The sequence below is a fragment of the Rosa chinensis genome, chromosome 5 (genome assembly GCF_002994745.2).
Source record: "Rosa chinensis cultivar Old Blush chromosome 5, RchiOBHm-V2, whole genome shotgun sequence".
NCBI classification, from domain to species: Eukaryota; Viridiplantae; Streptophyta; class Magnoliopsida; order Rosales; family Rosaceae; genus Rosa; species Rosa chinensis.
Genome location: NC_037092.1, coordinates 13,524,760 through 13,540,917, shown reverse-complemented (window position 1 = coordinate 13,540,917; position 16,158 = coordinate 13,524,760). Strand labels below are relative to the sequence as shown.

General features: G+C 41.0%; 1 long non-coding RNA gene across 1 annotated transcript; it reads left to right on the top strand.

The window, feature by feature from the left end:
* The first annotated feature begins 2,693 nt into the window (after window positions 1–2,693).
* Window positions 2,694–4,612, top strand: LOC112166223. The gene is made up of 2 exons (XR_002923158.2): window positions 2,694–2,887; window positions 4,204–4,612. It is a non-coding gene; the product is annotated as an uncharacterized LOC112166223 (long non-coding RNA).
* The last annotated feature ends 11,546 nt before the right edge of the window (window positions 4,613–16,158 follow it).

The window sequence follows — 16,158 nt, the reverse complement described above, 5'->3', positions numbered from 1 at the left end:
AATACAGATCATTATGTCATGACCAGGGTGCCCTAGGCGGTCATGCCAAGACTTGTATGAGTTAGTGTCCCACATTTCATTGTTAGTGACAGCATAGGATTCAATGATCCAAATAGTAGTGAGGTACAGTCCCCTAGATTGACTCATTAGTTTCTCTAAAATGACTTTTCCTTCCACATTCATTAGAGGTAATAGAAAGGTATTCGATCGGTTCCATTCTCACAATGGGTTTCTACATGATAACCATTGGCATGAATATCTTTGAAACTTAACAAGGTTCGATTAGCTCTTGGTGCGTACAGAGTGTCTGTGACTTTAAACATTGTGCTGTTAGGCGGCAAAAATTTGGCAGTTCCTCGCCCTTTTATTACTTGTGATGATCCAATCATTATAGACGTCACTGAGGAATTATAGGCTATTAATTCAATGAATAATTGCCTATTCCTTAATATGGTGTGGGTAGTCCCACTATCAACTAAGCACTCAAGTTCTCCTCGATTCATTCCTACAAGTAGATGGGAGGTATTATTAAATAATTCAAAAAAAACAAATCTCATATTCTTAAGAGTATTTCGATTTAGGTAGAATGATAATCTTTTCATTCTAATAATTTTTCTTGATTTTTCTAGATTTATTGATTTACATCTTTATAGTGCTACTTCGAACCATGTATATATGTGTAGTAAATAAAATTGAATAAATTCAATACTTCAGAATAAAATCCGAAATTTATTAATAAGTCAAGGATAATCAAATCAAGGTCTTGTTCAGAAATCTAATTCATCAAACCATAAACTTAAAAACCAAGCAATAGTCTAATTAAAAAAAATGAGGCATTATGCCTTCACAATTGTCTTTGGAAAATAAAATAAATAAATAAAGCAGATAAGTCAAAATCTGGAGCATCCATTGACTGAGTAAGTTCCTTGTTGCCATTAAAGTCTGCAATTGTGATGTTGACGTCTAAGTCATGGCCTCCTTCTTCCATATAGTGAGCCTCTTGTTCTTTAGACTCCATATACCTCTTGTAAGTGGCTACTACTCTGTTGATTGCTTGGCAGTTCTTGTACCAATGCCCAATGATTCCACACCTATAGCATGGTTCATTACCAACTATTTCCTTTTTGACTGAAGGGTTCTTAGGTGCCTTTTTCACCTTGTTTCCATGACCACTATGGCCAGTACCACCATCTCTGGGCCATACATTGGGAGGGCCTCCACCGCCCATACCACAACCCCCATGTCCCTTTCCACGTGGTGCATTGTTTCCCGGTGGGTAGGGGTCAGCACATCCAATCCCCTTTGCATTGGGGTTCTTTCCACCTTTCACCTTGCCATAATTAGCGTCGGGAATTTTCTTTGTCCCAATGGGCCTAACATTGTTGTTCAAAAGAACATCATTATGCCTCTCAACCACTTGCAGTAGGTTGATCAGCTTATTGAAGGTTGTGATTCTTTTGTTGTCATACTCCAGCCTATACTGGTTCGCTAGTATAAGTGCCGAAGTAGGGAAAGTGGAAAGAGTCTTCTGGATCATATCGTCTTCTGGATCATATCATCTTCTGTAAGTTCCTTTCCACAGAAATTGAGACATGCTTTTAGGCGCAACATGTCCATGTTGAAGTCATTGACCCTTTTGTAGTCAAGCAAGCGGATTTCATTCCAATGAATAGTCAGTTATGGGAGTAAAGTGTCATGAATAGTCCCAAAACGTCTCTTGAGAGCATCCCACAGTTGAGTGTCTTCAACTGAAGGTACTCCCAGCGTAGGCTAGGATCAATATGTCATCTTAGAAACATTAAGGCACTTGCTTTCACCTTATTAGACTGTCCATCGTCTTTAGGGTCGGTGATGGTGGCAGTGTACTCTTTGGCCACAAAGGTGGTTCCACATCAGAAACCCAACGATGGTACTCAAGTCATTCTGAGTCCAAAATGTCAAATTCAGGTCGAGTTGGATCAGCCATCTACATAAACAAGAGAGAAGATATATAAATTACGCAGTCATAGAGACATCCACATGAATTATTTTCCAAGAATATGAATTAGATTTCAAGACCAAGATTAGTAATTGTCACATTTTTTTGATGCTATGTGAAAATGCTTTATCACGGTAATAATGTATTTATAATGTGCATGAATTTTGATTATCATGGGATTCATGGCAAAACTCAATTTATATATAGCATACTAAATAAGGAATAACCATAACATATAAAAATCACAATTATATAGGGCAGTAAGCAATAGTAAAACTTGCTAAACATGCTTTAGAATTCCACATTAAAAACAATTATAGAAGATAGTAATATAAATTACAGGACATGCTCAAATTTCACAAATAATATATAACAAAATATATATGGCTTGCTCAAAATAAAATATAAACAATAGCATATTATAAAAGTATGCATAGGTATAATTATAGAAGCGTAAATAAAATTCATGAAACATGCTCAAAATTTCATAAGAAAAACATAAACAATATATAAATTATTTAAAGCATGCTTAAATATAAAGGGAAATGATGGAAAATGTCATATTAGAGTATGAAATGATAAAAAAGTCTCTTAGTTTCCCACTGGATAAAAAGGTTCATAATGAATTGTTAGTAATATTAATTTTGTCCTTATGAATGGTGAGGTGATGTTAAAAAATGTCAGTTTTTAATATTTTTGATTACCATTCTGCCCTTAAAGCCGACTCTCTCTCTCTATCTTCTTCTTCCTCTCTACAGAGAACGAAATGAGCCAAGACGCCAAGAGAAGCGTTCTCGGGACTGTGCCGACGATGCCGAATTTCGATGAGCGGAAAACCTCACCGGCTATCACCGCCTCCACCGGCAAGCGTGTTTGTTGTGTTGATCACTGGATTTGATATGAAAATAGGTTTGAGCCTCTTTTCTTCTTCGATTCATTATGCAATTGATTTGTTTGGTTTTTAGATATCAAAATCAAATTTGCTCTTTGCTGCTGTGCTAATAGGGTTTGACTTAATCTGGAGATGGGTGGTGATGTTATAGATCCGCAGTTTATTGGTTTCAGCAGTTAACTTGTTCCTTGGCTAATTTGTTTCTTCTCTTAACAATCTTTGATGATTAGTTGTTTTTGGGGTTGGATGATTCGACTTTAATCGAGATCAGTTGCGGTTTCTGTTGGTGTGATTTAGGACTGGACTGCTTTGAAGGCTGTGGCTGTTGAGGTTTATATATCAAACGGTTTTGTAAATCAGTTAATTGGTTTGCATATATGGAATCATTGTTTCGTTTAAAACCTTTACTACATCTCAGAACAACCTTGATGCTATGTGGATTGTGATGCCATCATGCTTTTGTTGCTGTCTTATTAGGATTTGGCAGGTGAAGGATGCAGTCCATGCATATAGCTTTAAGGTAAACTGATAGAAATATAGTGAAGTCAGGATTTGCGAAGGTTTTAGGGGATTTGTTATAGCAACATTTCTTAGAAGAAGCATGTATTATTGAGGGATTTATCTAAAGAGAAGTGCATAATAGTGCAAAGTTCAGTCTTGATCATTCTATTGAAATATATGCAGCATGTATACTCTGTGTGTATATGTGTGTGATTACTTAAGAATATAAGAAGTTATTGTAAACTGTGAATTCGAGTTATTTTAGGAATTTTGCAGTGTAAAATACTATCAAGTTTACATGACTCATGTATGTTGTGTTAATTATAGAAAATAAGGGCACTATTATTTAGGATCTTAACATGGTTATCTACTTATATGGGCCTGAAAGCTTTAAGGTACAGAATGTCATGTCGTTCTGTATACTGAGTTAGTGTTTGTAGATTACTGAAGTAGATGGGAATGCTGATGTTGTTTCATACACTGAATTATATTGAATTAATGGTATTTAGCACCAAACTGCAAGAAGAATCATGGAAATATACACTATTGAGCTGATAGTGTGTGGCTGTGTGCCAACCGTTCCTTTATAATCCAATATATTTATAGTTATGGTTTTGGTGCACTCAATGGCTATTATTATCCCTAGTCAACATGCTTTGGGCTTGAAGGCTGAACAATTTTCTTTCTTTATGTAATGAGGCTTCGTTTTGGTGTTTGGATCAGTGGCAATACAGGCAACTATTTGAAATAACCTGGAGCTATATATTTTTTTTTTCTTGTTTCAATTGATTAGTTGAAGCTAATGGAATTCCCTTATTTTCATTGAACTCAGGAATGTATTTCAGCGCTCAGTGCTAATAAGCTTTTAGTAGGTTCGTCATGCATGGCGTAAAAACTTGGTAAAGAAATGTTTGGAGGACGAGATGCGAGCTACCGTATCAAGAAGGCTTCATTAGGAAGTAGATAACAAAAGTCAACAAAGAGGAACAGATGGTTTGTTTGCGGATCTCATGGAATATTTTGTTGATGCATCAGATTTTGTGGATTATCTTAAGGCAACTTGGTATCCTAGAATTTGTTTATGGCTTAGGATGAAGGTCATTGGCCAATCATATAGTAGCTTACGAAATCAATCAGTTTTTTATATCTTTTTATGATCCAAGTTAAAGTTATTTGTTATGTTAAAACAGTCCATAAATTTAAGATTTCATGTTAAAACAGTCCATAAATTTACGACTTTATGTTAAATTAGCCCATGTCTTTTGTTTGTATATATCCTGTACGAAATAGTAAAAATGAGAAAATCATCAGTGACTTTGACAATTACATGATTACTGACATAGTCAGTAACATGTTCATGACTATGACATGACTAATGATTTGAGGTTAACAGTTAACTGGCCAGTGACCTCGATATAACAGTGACTAAAAAAATTCTAAAATATATCAGTGACATGCAATACAACTTGACCAATGACTTGTTCAGTGCAATATGACTTGACCAGTGACATGGTAATGGATATAACAATGACTTGGCCAATGACTTAGCAAGTGAGATGTGATTGACATTGGACATGACCAGTAACCTGGCCAGTAACAACAAATTTGACACATAGTTCTACAATTAGCACCTAGTTCTCAAATTTGACCAGAGAAATTGAGCAAGCATACCAAGAACCAAAGAAAAACCCACAAGAGTCAAGAAATGATAACTGAGCCATTCAAAGAGCACCCAAACAAAATTTGCAACAGTTAAAACACTAGTTGATATATTTTTGTTCCTCCACAACAACACATCAGCAACTAAACAATTCCAACATTAAAAACAAACTGTAAAAGTGAATTGGAATTGGGATTGGTCTACTTATTTCATTTCATAGCCCCTTTATATAGGGAGAGAATTACAACGGAAATATCAATTACAATGATGACATTAACTACTGATTGGTCCTTAATCCATGCTGATTGATGGTGATTGCTAATTACTTGATTCCTTCTCCGTCAATCACTTTGACGAAGGCACATAATGTGTTTTTCCTTTAACACTCCCCCTTGTGCCAAGTCAAAGATGAAATGGTGCATGAATTGTTGCCTTACTAAAAACCTCGCCAAGTAACAATAAAAACCCTGTGGGACAAAAAATACACCTTGGTCGAAGGAAAAGAGCACAACGCACCTTCTACATTTGAGGATGACATGTGCGTATTAGACTCCCCCTGACGTCTACACCTCCCCCTGATACTTGCATTAATCAAGGGAGTTTGGAAAGACTTCGCATTCCTATGTTTTTCACATGTTTCTCAAATGTGGCCTTGGGCAATGATTTGGTGAACAAATCTGCCACATTTTTCTCAGACCTTACTTGATTCACTTGAATCTTGAGGAGAGCCTGTTGTTGCTGATTATAGAACAACTTTGGCGATATGTGTTTTGTGTTATCACCCTTAATATAACCTAGCTTCATCTGTTCGATGCAAGCTGCATTGTGTTCATAAATGCAAGTAGGCTCTTCAGTGGTAAAACTCAAACCACTAGTCCCTCGAATATGTGTAATGATAGTTCTTAACCATACACACTCATGAACTGCCTCATGTAGAGCAATGATCTCTGAGTGGTTTGAGGAGATAGCCACAAGGGTTTGCTTGGTTGATCTCCAAGATATCGCCTTGTTCCCATTGGTAAATACATAACCAGTTTGGGAACGACCTTTATGTGGGTCAAAGAGGTACCAAGCATCAGCAAAACCAACCAAAACGTCATTTGGCATTTCGGTGTAGTGAGTGGCGTTTTCGCCATCAACATTTCCTTTAGGGATTACAGTTCCATCTGCGGTCCCTCTTGTCTCTCTGTAGGGGAAGAACAGTCCCAAGTCAATGGTTCCTTTTAGGTATCGGAAAATGTTCTTGATACCATTCCAGTGATGCTGCGTTGGCGCTGAGCTAAATCTAGCTAACAAGTTCACTGAAAATGCAATGTCTGGTCGAGTACATTGGGCTAAGTACAATAATGCGCATATTGCACTTAGATAGGGAATTTCAGCTCCCAACACCTCTTCGTCATCTTCCTTTGGACGAAATGGATCTTTCCTTGCATCCAAACTTCGACCGATCATGGGAGTGCTAGCAGGATGCGCTTTGTCCATGTTAAATTGCTTGACTTTTGGACATATGCAGACTGGTGGATTAGTATTCCACAAACTCGGTGTTCTAATTCAAGGCCTAGACAGAATCGAGTTTTCCCAAGATCCTTCATCTCAAATTCGGATTTCAAATAGCTCGCGGTTTCTCTTATTTCATCAAGAGTACCTATTATGTTCATATCATCGACATATACTGCTACAATTGTAAATCCGGAACTTGTTTTCTTTATGAATACGCAGGGGCATAATTCATCGTTCTTATATCCTTTCCCAATCAAGTAGTCACTTAGACGGGTATACCACATCCGCCCTGATTGTTTCAATCTGTAAAGTGAGCGTTTCAACCTAATTGCAAATGCATTCTGTGGTTTAGAGTCACTTGACTTGGGTAATATAAGGCCATCAGACACTTTCATATATATCTCTGAATCTAGATCCCCATAGAGATATGCAGTAACCACATCTATGAGCTGCATTTCCAGTCCTTCGGAAACTACTAAGCTAACTAAGTAGCGGAATGTTATAACGTCCATTTTGGGAGAGAATGGCTCCTCGTAGTCAATTCTAGGGCGTTGTGAGAAATCTTGCGCCACAAGGCGAGCCTTGTACCTTAGGACTTCATTCTTCTCATTACGATTTCTGACAAAGGCCCATTTATGTCCTACAGGCTTTACACTTGGTGGGGTTAGCACTACCGGACCAAATACCTGTCTCTTTGTCAGAGAATCTAATTCTGCCTGGATTGTTTCATTCCATTTTTGCCAATCTGCTCTTTGTTGACATTTCGCAACAGAGCGTGGTTCGATATCATCATGCTCTATGATTCCTTAAGCAACAGTATATATCATCAATGTGTATGGAAGATCTTTCTATCAACTCATACTCACTCTCATAATCCTCTGAGATTTCTTTGTTCTCTGGAATCATTTTTAACATCGGAGCGTCCTCCAGTATTGATTCATGGACATAACTATAATCAGAGACAATCTCATGAGAGGGATTCTATACATTGATGATTGGTTTGTGCCTTACTCACCCTCTTCTTCCTTGGGTGAGTGTCAATCGAACCAAGTGACCTCCCCCTCTTCCTTGGGGAGCCACAGCCTCAACCACACCTCCACTAAGTGCGGTTGCAGTACCTCTATCTGCGGCACCGTGTCCCTTGTTGGGGACTTCTAACCTTTCAGGCACATTTACAGCTGGTATATGTGATCTCGTCACTTTTGTGATATCAGTAAACGCATCAGGCATCGAATCTGTTACGTTCTGAAGATCGATTATTCTTTTCACTTCACTTTCACTTTGTGAAGTGCGGGGATCAAAATGAGACAGAGTGGGAACAAACCACGACAATTCCTGTCATTCCCTTGGAAAATCCTTTTTCCTATCTCCCCCTAACGACGGGAAGACTGTCTCATCAAAGTGACAGTCCGCAAATTTAGCGGTAAAGAGATCGCCTGTCAAGGTTTCCAAATAGCGGATAATTGTTGGGGATTCGTATCCAACATAAATACTTAATCGTCTCTGAGGACCCATTTTGGTGCGCTGTGGGGGCGCAATAGGCACATATACTGCTCAACTAAATATGCGTAAGTGTGAAATTTCAGGCTCATATCCAGTTACCAACTGGTACTCAGAAAATGGTTGGCTAGCTGTGGGTCTGAAACGAATAAGTAAAGCTGCGTGCAATATTGCATAACCCCAGGTAGATATAGGCAGGTTGGTACGCATAACCAATGCCCTAGCCACCATCTATAGCCTTTTGATGGTGGCTTCTGCGAGACCGTTTTGTGTATGCACATGGGGTATAGGATGCTCTACATCGATCCCAATAGGCATGCAATATTCATCAAATGCTTTTGATGTAAACTCTCCAATGTTATCAAGCCTTATAGACTTGATAGGGTTATCAGGGTGGTGAGCCCTTAAACGTATAATCTGTGCTAGGAGTTTTGCAGCATTTCTTGTGGACAATAAAGCGACATGTGATCAGTGTGTCAAAGTATCCACTAGAACCATAAAGTACTTAAAATGGTCCGCAATCTGGATGGATAGGTCCACAGATATCTTCTTGTATCCTTTATAAAAATGGAATGTTTTATTTTATATCTTTAGCATAGGAAGGTCTTGATCCTGTTTTTGCTAAAGAGCAGGCTTTGCAAAACGAGTTATGTGCCTTTGAAATAGTCAATGAGGCATAATGGGAGAGTGGTAGTGCTTCTGGTACTTTAGAAGGCAATGACTGCATTTGAGCAGTACTAGAACCGACACCGTGCAGTGTGAAGGATTTTTGTCCCTTTTTTTTTTTCACTCGAAAGAATGGATGTCCATATGAGTTCGTTAAAATACAGATCATCATGTCACGACCGGGGTGCCCTAGGCGGTCATGCCAAAGCCTGTATGAGTCAGTGTCCAACATTTCACTGTTAGTGACAGTATAGGATTCAATGATCCGAATCGTAGTGAGGTACAGTCCACTAGATTGACTAATAAGTTTCTCTAAAATGCGTTTCCTTCCACATTCATTAGAGGTAATATAAATGTATTCAGTTCCATTCTCACAGTGTGTTTTTACATGATAACCGTTGGCACGAATATCTTTGAAACTTAACAAAGTTCAATTAGCTCTTGGTGCATACAGAGCGTCTTTGACTTTAAATATATCTCAGATTCTTTAGAGTATTTCTATTTTAGTAGAATGATAATATTTTCACTCTAATAATAATTTTTTCTCTAGATGTATTGCTTTACATCTTTATATTGCAATTTCGAACCATGTAAATATGTGTAGTAAATAAATTCGAATAAATTCAGTGCTTGAGAATAAAATTCAAAATTTATTAATGAGCAAACGATAATCAAATCAAGGTCTTGTTCTAATTCATCAAGGTATTGTTGAAATAAACTTTAAGACCAAGTAATAGTCTAATTAAAAATGAGGCATTATGCCTTCACAACTATTTTTGGAAAATAAAGTAAATAAAGTAGATCAGTCAAAATCTGGGGCATCGGTTGACTGAGCAAGTTTCTTGTTGCCATTAAAGTCTGCAATTGTGAGGTTGACATCTGGGTCATGGCCTCCTTCTTCCATATAGTGAGCCTCTTGTTCTTTAGACTCCCTATACCTCTTGTAATTAGCTGCTACTCAGTTGCTTGCTTGGCAGTTCTTGTACCAATGCCCAACGACTCCACACCTATAGCATGGTTCATTGCCAACTCTATTCTATTTGACTGAAGGTTCTTAGGTGCCATTTGCACCTTGTTTCCATGACCACTAGGGCCAGCACCACCATCTCTGCACCATACATTGGGAGGGCCTCCACGACCCATATCATGACACCCATGTCCCTTACCACGTGAGTAGGGATCAACACGTCCAACCCCATTTGCATTGGGATTCTTTCCACCTTTCACCTTTCCATAATTAGCCTCAGGAATTTTCTTTGTCCCAACAGGCCTGGCATTATTGTTCAAAAGAACCTCATTATGCCTCTCAGCCACTTGTAGTAGGTTGATCAGCTTGTTGAAGGTTGTGATTCTTTTGTTATCATACTCCAGCCTATACTGGTTCGCTAGTATAATTGCTGAAGCAGGAAAAGTGGAAAGAGTCTTCTGGATCATATCATCTTCTGTGAGTTCCTTTCCACAGAAATTTAGACGTGCTTTTAGGCGCAACATATCCTTGTTGAATTCATTTACCCTTTTATAGTCAAGCAAGTGGATTTCATTCCACTGAACGGTCAGTTCTGGGAGCAATGTATCATGAATGTTCCCAAAACGTCCTTTAAGGGCATCCCACAGTTCTTTAGGTGTATTCAACTGAAGGTATTCCCAGCGAAGGCTAGGATCAATATGTCGCCTCAGAAACATTAAGGCATTTGCTTTCACCTTGTCAGACGGTCCATTGTCTTTGGGGTCGGTAATGGTGGCAGTGTAATCTCTTGCCACAAAGGCAGTTTCTACATTGGAAACCCAACGGTGGTACTCAAGTCCGTTTGAGTCCAAAATGTCAAATTCAGGTCGAGTTGGATCAGCCATTTTCATAAACAAGAGAGAAGAAATAAATTACGCAGTCATAAAGACATCCACGTGAGTTATTTTCCAAAAATATGAATTAGATTTCAAGACCAAGATTCGTAATGGTTATATTTTTTTCGATGCTATGTGAAAATACTTTATCACAGTAAGTGTGTGTATAATGCGCATGGATTTTCATTATCATGGCAAAATGGAATTTTATATGTTGTGTTACAAAAATAACTATAACACATTTAATAATAAAACATAGCATATATAAAAATAAACTACATGACATGCTCAAATTACACAAATATACAACAAAATATATGCTACACATAATGATAACAAGAATATATCATGCATAAAATAAAATGAAAACAATAGCATAATATGAAGGCATGCTTAGGAATAATTATATAAGCGTAAATAAAATTCACAAAACATGCTCACAATTGCATAAATAATATATAATAAAATATATATGGCATGTTCAAAATAAAGTATAAACAATAGCATAACATGCTTAAACATAATTATATATGTTAACGTTAGAGATTGAGCGGGATCTCTAGTTAGCTATAAATAAAGAGAGAGAGAGAGAGAGAGAGATTGACACAAGATGTATAGTGGTTCGTCTCCCGCCTTAGCGGGAAACTACGTCCACTTGAATGTGTACTAGTGTGTCGAGCCTTGCGGCCTAACAAGATTACAAGAGATGTAATGAAATGTGTTGAGTTGTGGGAGGAGGCATTCCTTTTATAGATGAAGGAATGCTTCTCATTTACTTGTTCTTCGATGTGGGACAAGCAAAGTTACTATTCTAGTCTATTTAACATGTAGAAAGCTATGTTATGGGGGCATCTTGGCAAGGGCGGAAAGGTGGCTTCCCGGTGGCGGATTTGCGACTTCCGGATACCGCCGCGTAGCCTGAACATAGGGCTACACGATGCATGTCTCGGTTGGGCCTTGCCATGTCTCGTGGATGTCCCAAAGTGGGTGTTACTTATGCTTGGTGATGTAGAGAACTAGCTTGCTAGTGTAGGTATGAACAAGTCCCCGAAGTCCCCGAGTAAGAGTAGCTTCTTGGTTGGGGAGTTCAAATCATGAAGTCATCAAGCATAAGTAACATCCGAGAGGCGCACGGCCTCTACAAGTCCCCGAGCTCCGCAAGCAAGAAGGGACTCGCTATCCTGTATCACAGAAGACAAAAATTCATAAGTGCATGAGAGAATGGGGCGTCGCCCTGCCGCATGGCGGTAGGTCGTAGACCAGACTCGTGGAGCCCGGAGGCTAGACCATATGTAAGGCAACGTGAAAAAGTGTAGTGCCCGGAGGCTAGACCACATGTAAGAAGCATTGTGAACCAAGAGCGTAATTAAAGCATGTTGGATAAGTGTAGTGAGTTAGGTGTTCGAGCAAGTTAGGTGTAGGCGTTATATGAGCGTGCGGGGCGTAGCCCAAGCGAGTCGCGGCCATGCTTTGATACCTAAACGAGTCGTAACCGTTTCGCAAGCGTTTATCCAAGCATGTTTAATTGAGCTATAAGTGTCACAAGGTTCTAGATGAATGTCACATGAAAGTGAATTTAAGCATGTATGTGTGTAGCATGTACTTGTAGGAAAGTTGCTAATAACATGTTGTAGGCATGCTTAAGGGTTATAGAGACATGTATAGTCATGGTATTGGCGGTAGCTCAAATTTGCAAGAGCGTAAAGATAAGATGGTGTGACTTATCTTGTGCCGATTTGGAGCGAGTTGAAGTTGGAGTTGTCCAAGCATGACGCTCGAAAAATGATGATTTTGTCTCCTCGAAAAATAAGAAATAGGTGATTAGTACACGGGTATGTAAAATCAACACTAATAGCCTTTATATGTACCTTGATGAGATTTTGGAAGCAAATTATGTAAGTGATATAGTAGTTGAGGACATGCATGTATACCTGGGCAGTGGGAGCTCATATATGTATCATGGACAGCTATATAACTTGCGTGTGAATGAGTCAATTACATCATGGACCAAGTAGTTGCCGACATTCAATTAGATGGACCAAGAATATAATATAACTTCATGGTTCAATAAAGCAGCATATACTATTACCATGAATATCAATATACCATGCATCACCGTAAACTCACTGGCCCATCATATCAATATATATAGAAAGAGCCTGTTGTAGTGTAGTGAATAACCATACTTGTGTTGTATGTGTGCATGGCAGACAAGGATATACATGACACCCATATGTGCAAGTATGAGGCACGTGTGTACCCAAATAAAGAGAGACAGAGAGCTTATCTTGGCTTTGCTGCAAAAGTGCAAGTGAATATGCAGTGCAGGGACCAAATGTTCGAATCGAAGAGGAGAACAAGAGAAGAACACAGGGATGAGCAGTAAGGGTATGGCGGTGGCCTGAAAGCTCAGTGATGAACGCTGCTGTCGACGGAATAGGAGTTTAGCGGAGCTCCGAGCTCAGCGGAAGCGTGCTGGTCAGCGGAACCTTTTGTTCAGCGGGGCGGAGCTCGGCGCTGATGGGCGGTGGATTGCCGCTGGGTTGTGCAGGCGGTGGCCTCGGCGTTCACCTGGAGCTTGGCGGAGATCATCGAGCTCAGCAGAGGTAGGGCCGCTACAGTGAGCGGAGGAAGCCAGCGGAGGCTGCAGGTGTGGCGGATCGATCCTCCGCCGGATCGGAGCTGCTGAATGCAGGAGAGCTGCAGCTTGGGTCGCTGGGTCAGAGATGGTGCCAGCAGGGGATGTGGCCGGCGGGGGGAGAGTCGCTTGCTGTGGTCCGGCGGAGCGTGCAGCGAAGCGGTACCTCGAGCGCAGCGGAGCGTTCTGGCGATCTCGGCGGAGCGGAGCTCCAAGCTCAGCGGGGCGGAGCTAGCTAGCGGAGCGGTGCTGGGAGTCGTTGAGTCCGGAGCGAGCTGGTTGAAAGCTGCAGCGGTGCAGCAAATTGCAGCGGAGGCGTTGAGTCCGGCGCGCTGGGCGGAGCAGTTGGGGGACCGGGCGGTGCAGCACTGGGCGGAGGGATGCACCGCTGATGGATATGGGCGGAAAAATGGAGATTGGCGGGGGAGCTCCGGAGCTGCAGTGAGCGGAGGAGTTGGGCGGAGAAGAAGCGTTGTAGATCGTGGTCGTGGGTGTGAAGAACAGATCTCTGGGTGTCCAGAGTAAATAGCCGCCCAAGATTTTTTTTTTTTTTGTAGTAGGCGTTGACCAAAAGTTGATCAAGCCTCGATGGGCGTTGACCACTTCCGCCGGGCGTTGACCGACTCCGCCTGGCGTTGACCGAACCCGCTGGGCGTTGACCAACCCCGCTGGGCGTTGACCGACTCCGCCGGGCGTTGACCGACTCCGCCGGGCGTTGACCAGCCATGTTGGGCGTTGACCGACTCCGCCGGGCGTTGACCGGACCCGCTGGGCGTTGACCAGCCATGTTGGGCGTTGACCGACTCCGCCGGGCGTTGACCAACCCCGCTGGGCGTTGACCGACTCCGCCGGGCGTTGACCGACTCCGCCGGGCGTTGACCGGACCCTAATTTGATGTTGAATGAGCGTTGACTCGACATTTTCGGGACAAAGTTCGTGGTAGGTGACGAAGCCTTTGTGTCGGCTTCCCACAGACGGCGCCAATGTTAATGTCTAAAAGTCTAGCGGTAGCTGGACCTTAGTTAACGCTGATCCGGCAGGCGGATCGATACCTTTGTTGTGAATGGTTCCCGTTACCTGTCAAATAAAATACAATGGGCGTCAGAGGGAGACCGCGCCGGGCGGTCTTCAACTCTCCGATGCCTAAGTTAGTCAATGTATTTATGTTGACAAAGTAACAGTAGGTAAGTATTGAATGCGTAATAAATGAGGAGAGAGGAGAGGACCTTTTATAGGTGAGGAAGAGGATGATCTTCTCCTTGTTTTCGATGTGGGACTGATGGTGCTTCAGTTCCCAGTTTCAGTAGCTTCTGATGCCATCTTGACACGGCGCGTGGCGGCGCGTCGGCGGTGCTTTGGGGTTGATCCGGGGCTCAGGCGGTAACCCGGCTAACTGTCTTTACGTCAGTCACTCATATGGTGGGCGTTGGTACCCCCGGTGGTACCATGAGCGTGGCTCATTATAGCTAATTATGCTTGCAAATGGACATGCATGTACAATATAAAACATAAATAACAAGACATGCTTAAAAGAATCAAAATTATCTAACTAAACATGCTCAAAAGTTCTAATTATAAATAATTAAATATACCATAGTATGAAATTAAATAAATAAAAGAGAACATACTTGGTTTGGAGAAAATAAAACAATCCTAGCGCACGCGCGTGTTGATGTAGGCGTGTATAGCGATATATTTTTTTGGGTTTAAAAAAAACTGGACTGCTTCATCTTTTTTAGTAGTGGGCCACAAGGCCTTGTTATTTTTTTTCTTTCTCTTGGCCTTAGGGCCTACCCTTTTTTTTTTCCTTTTCTGGGCCACAGGGCCTGTTTCTTTTTTTTCTTTTTCTGGGCCGCAAGGCCTTTTTTTTTTTTTTTTTTTTGTGGGCAGCTTGTTTCTTTTCTGGGCCGGATCATTTTTTTCTTGTTGGGTCGCAGGCTTTTTTTTCTTTTGGGCTGGGTCAGTCACCCTTTTTTTTGTGTGTGTGTTTTTTTTTAATGCCAGTGGGCCGGGTCACTATCGTGGGTCATGCACCCTGGATACGGGTTGAGACTGTGATCGAGTGAGGTGATTGACCGGAGAAGGTGGCCGGGCTTGACGTCGAAAACTGGGCAACAGAAAATCGATCGGTCTGATGGGCCGACGAACTAACGACTCACGAAAGCAGCGATGCCGAGAACTGACGACGCATGAAGGCAACGATGCAGGGAACGGCGACGAATCTGATCTGGGAAAGATGACGGACAGTGCTGCTTGTAGCCGATCTGGAAAGATGAAGGCTGACGTCGGTAACACCTTGAAGGTTGGGTTGCAAGGTTGAAGGCGGGGTGCTGCTGTGTGTGGGCACGGGCTGCTGGAGACGAGCGGATCCCGGCGTCCGAGAAGGAGAGGTTGGCGAACAGGAACTCTGAGACCGGATCTGATGCAGAGCCGACCTGCAGATCTGGTTTTTTTTTTTTTTTTTTGGCTATTCGCTCTGAGCATGCTGATAACGTGTAAAAGTGAATTGGAATTGGGATTGGTCTACTTATTTCATTTCATAGCCCCTTTATATAGGGAGAGAATTACAACGGAAATATCAATTACAATGATGACATTAACTACTGATTGGTCATTGATCCATGCTGATTGATGGTGATTGCTAATTACTGGATTCCCTCTCCGTCAATCACTTTGACGAAGGCACATAATGTGTTTTTCCTTTAATACAAACAGATTATTATAGTACAAGTAACAACTTTTAAATTGCATAAAAGGTTTCTCTGATGTTCTTTCTTTGTTCTCTTTCTTTCATTAAAGACTATATACTTCAAAATTTGTTATTGTACGACCACGAAGAAAAAAAAAGGGCCAATGATAAAAGAGGTCATTTTGAAGTGTCTTATTATAATACAGTTACCACAAATATCTCCATGATAATTAAGGTCACCTCTTTATAACCTACCACTACAGTTAAACTTAATTACAAAAACTGCCAACCA